Raw genomic sequence first — 3,940 nt, 5'->3', positions numbered from 1 at the left:
CCCCATCCTCCCTCTTCCCACCCCTAGAAATGTCCAGTTCCGTCCAACATGCCTGCCCCTTTTCATGCATCCATGCATTTACATGTTTTCTTTATACTCAGAATGCCCTACCTGGCAACAATTCCCAGCCTTCAGAATGCCTCTGAGATCACTGCTTCTGGGCAGCCTACCACCTCTGGGCCACTCTGCCTCTTTATTGCACCTGTTGTACCATGATGACATTTTCCTGGCTGCCTCACCTGTCTGCATCCCGTAGGGAACCTTGTCTGCCTTCAGAATTGTCAGTGGAGCTTTTGAAAGGCAGATCGGGTCTCTGCCCCAGGAGATCTGATNCCAGCCTTAGCTTTCCTGGCTTCATGGTACTCATCATACTGTGCTTCAAATGCGAGTTTCCTGCTTCTCGCCACCTAGACCTGTGTACCCCACAGGGCAGGAATGGCAACTCACCCACCATAGGGCTTACTAGGTGTTTGTTGACCATTGGACCTCCTACGCTCCCTGGGGAGAGGAACTGGGACATATGTACACACCTGCAGCTACAAGACTCGATGGGGAGGGTGCCCAGAGCCTCGACCCTGTAAGACAGGCGAACAGGCTGAGGAAGACAGGGCAGTGGAGCTGGATGGTTAGGACGGACATGTGGAGAGGGTGGGTTCATTCATTTGTTCACTCATTCATTTATTGGTTTCTATCCATCCGTCCATCTTTCATGCCTCGAGCGTGCATTCTGGGCAGGACCCGTGCTGGGCACCGAATGAATAACATATCATGTCTCTCTTCAAGGTACACGCAGTCTGGGTGGGTGAGGAGAGAGACAGTAGGGTGACATGGGAATAATGTGGGGAGTTGGGAAGCACTCTTCTTAAAAATTAAAACTTTGCAACCCCTCTCAGGACTCCGCATGTCCAGACAGGATCCTCCGCTGATTGGGATGCACGATGACATCAGAGCACGTGGATAATGTGATAACTTTAGGGCCAGGGACTTTGGGACCTCAAAGACCTCCGCCTGGGAGATCCGGGACAGCTTCCAGAGGTGACATCTGAGTGTTAAACACATCCGTGACAGGCAATGAGAAAATGAGGTGGGTCCGCTATGCTGATCAACTCTAGGCGCCGTGGTGGCTGTCAGCAGCGGCAGGGCTGGCTCCCCGACCTTCCCGGCCGGGCACGGTCGCCTTCCAAGGTGTCTTGGCCTGCGAGGCACTCCTAGCCCGCCGCTTTCCCAGGTGAGGTATGTTGGAGGCGTCGACGCCCAGTGACGCAGGTTCGAGTCCCCGCCTCTTTCGCCATGGCGGATGCGGCGGCCAGCCTTCTCCTGACCAGGGCAGCGTCGCACGTGTGGCCCCGCTGGGCCCTGAGCAGCTGCGGCAGGTCCCGAAGCAGGTGACGAAGGCGCAGCTGCTGACACCTCGGCCCAGCAGGCTGCCCTCCAGTGGGACCCTGGCGCCGAGGCCCCGTGCCGCGCCTGATGCCGCCCCAGCTGAGGCTCCGGGAGGGACGGAGAAACTGAGGCCCAGAGGGGGCCGAGGCCACGCGGCGGGGTTAGCTGCCTGGCCGGGGAGGCCAGTATACGTACCCGGTCAAGACTCAGGGTGTCCCGAAGCTGAGCTCCTTAGGGACGGTGTTCAGCCCCCACCTGCCACCACCACTCTGGCGTTTTCACTGCAGGAGCCTCACTTGATGAGCCGATGCTCATGCTGGGCCCTCTGCCTGGGACGCCGTCATGTCCTCTCTGCCTCCACAGCCCTGCCCGGGGCCCCTCTGTACTGCCTGGCTCTTCTTACACGCCTTTGACCACTCGTTCAGCCTTTGTGGAGTGCTCAGAGACGGGGTTCCCGGCACTCCCACCTAAATGCAGGAGGTACAGCCTTCAACACACTCGAAGAACGTACATCAGGTAGGTTCTGGGTATGACGGGGCCACTTTAGAGTCGGTGGTCCCTCAGGCCAGACACCGCAGCTGAGACCTGAATGAATTCAAAGGAACCAACGGAGCTTTTCAGGTCTAAGCTGCACAGCAAGTGCCACGGCCCAGCATTTTCTCCTCTTCATTGCTGCTTCTCAGCATTTTCTATCTCTGTCTGTCTCTGTCTGTCTCTGTCTCTCTTTCTCCTCTCTCTCTCTCTGTCTGTCTCCCATTTTTGCATACAGATGCTATCGTTGTCAACCCAGAGTCTGTTTCAACGCTTCTACCATGTACCATGTGATTTATTCATGTGCTCACTTAACAAGCGACAGCAAATGAATAGTTTTCCAACACTTAAAAATAAATAAGTAAAAGAAAAAAGGAGAGATAGCTATAGTTTGTCCACTGAAAACACTGAGGAATCATTTAAAATGACATTTGCAATTATTTAGGCATATGCTTAATGATAGAATATTAAATGCAAAAAGAAAGACAAAATACACTGTTTCAAGCAAGGCTTTGGGTTCCTTTTATTAATTTATCCGGGAGTGCTGGGAGATTACAGGCATGAGCCACCACTTCCGGCCCAAGGATTCCATGTATATATATTGAAATACACGTGGACAGTGAAAGAAAAAACAATCGACAAGAAGGAAGTCAAGACCCCTGCAGCCATTATTTTTTGGGCGATAGGGAATTTGGTGGTTCTTTTGGCCTTTGGTTTTCTGAGCTTGATTTAACCATGCTAAAAGGCTCTTGATACATGAAGTTGCCAGGCCGCAGGATTTTCAGAGTTAAAAACAGCATTGAATTGGAATGTTTGAAAACCTCACTGCAGAGCCAAGCCTCCCATGTGCAATTTGCATTTTCCCTGTGAAAGCGTGTGGTTCCCTGTAGGAAGCCACCTCCCTTCTCCTTGAAGTCCCTTAGGTGTCAGTTTCTGCATCCACCCAATGGGGATGACAGTGAGGAGGTCAAAAGTCGCAGTTGGGGCCTCGCGGGAGGCAGCCAGTGGCGCAGGGTCTGTAAGGAGTCAGTCGCGGGCCAGCGCGAACATGCAGCCCTTTTAGACCCTCGGGCAGCAGTAGGTGGTCGGGTGGTCGGTTAGCTCAGTTGGTGGGCGCGTGGTGCTGATAACGCCATGGTGGCGGACTTGATCCACGCATCGGCCCTAGTCCCAGGTGTTTGTTTGTTTGTTTCTTGTTTCTTCCCCATGAACTGTTTATGCAACTTTTTTTCAAAGTGCGCCTTTCAGGTTCTGTAAGCCCCATGTGGACAGGAGCGACTTGTGGAATCTCTTGGACTTGGCCCAGAGGTTGTCAAGGGCAACCTGGCAGGGAAGAGCAGGAGGGACCAGGCCAGCGCTGGGCTGTTGGGTCCTCACCAGAGTCCCCCGCAGCTCCGGGAAAGCGGGAGGCAGCCAGAGGTGCGCGGGCTTGGCAAGGAATCGCTTGTGGACGGTCGCGAACGTGGAGCCCTTTTATAAGCTCCAGCCATACTGTGTTGTTAGGAGGTCGGTTAGCTCAGTTGGTAAGAGCGTGGTGCTGATAACGCTAAGGTCGCGGGTTTGATTCCCGCAGCAGCCCCAATTTTAGCTTTTTTTTCCCGCCGCCACCCCACCGGGAACTCTATATAACTGTTTGTGAAAAATACACCTTTCAAGTACTGTGAGCTGCGTGGGGGTGGGGGCGAACTGCGGGATCTCTTGGTCTCCGCCCAGAGGTTGTCCAGGGCAGCCTGGCAGGGAAGAGCGGCAGGAACCCGGTCAGCGCTGGGGTGGTGGCTCCTCACCAGAGTCCCCAACTCGGAGAAAGTGAGAGGCAGCCAACTGCGCCCAGGTTTGGCAGGCTGGGCAGGCAATCGCTTGTGGAGGGGCACGAACTTAGAGCCTTTTTATATGCTCCGGCAGCACTATAATGTCAGCTGGTCGGTGTAGCTCAGTTGGTAGGAGCGTGGTGCTGAAGAACACCAAGGTCGCGGGTTCGATTCCCGCACCGGCCAGCTTTAGGGTTTTTTTTTTTTTTTTTTTTTTT

At 54.1% G+C, this 3,940-nt stretch overlaps 1 pseudogene; it reads left to right on the top strand.

Moving 5' to 3' along the window:
* Window positions 1–1,290: 1,290 nt before the first annotated feature.
* The window catches only part of LOC108523494 (zinc finger protein 839-like), an 11,067-nt pseudogene continuing 8,417 nt past the window's right edge, over window positions 1,291–3,940 (top strand).

The sequence above is a fragment of the Rhinopithecus bieti genome, unplaced genomic scaffold, assembly GCF_001698545.2.
Source record: "Rhinopithecus bieti isolate Rb0 unplaced genomic scaffold, ASM169854v2 scaffold_75795, whole genome shotgun sequence".
In the NCBI taxonomy this organism is placed as follows: domain Eukaryota; kingdom Metazoa; phylum Chordata; class Mammalia; order Primates; family Cercopithecidae; genus Rhinopithecus; species Rhinopithecus bieti.
The sequence above is the reverse complement of the archived record's forward strand: the minus strand, read 5'-3'. Positions and strand labels throughout refer to the sequence as shown.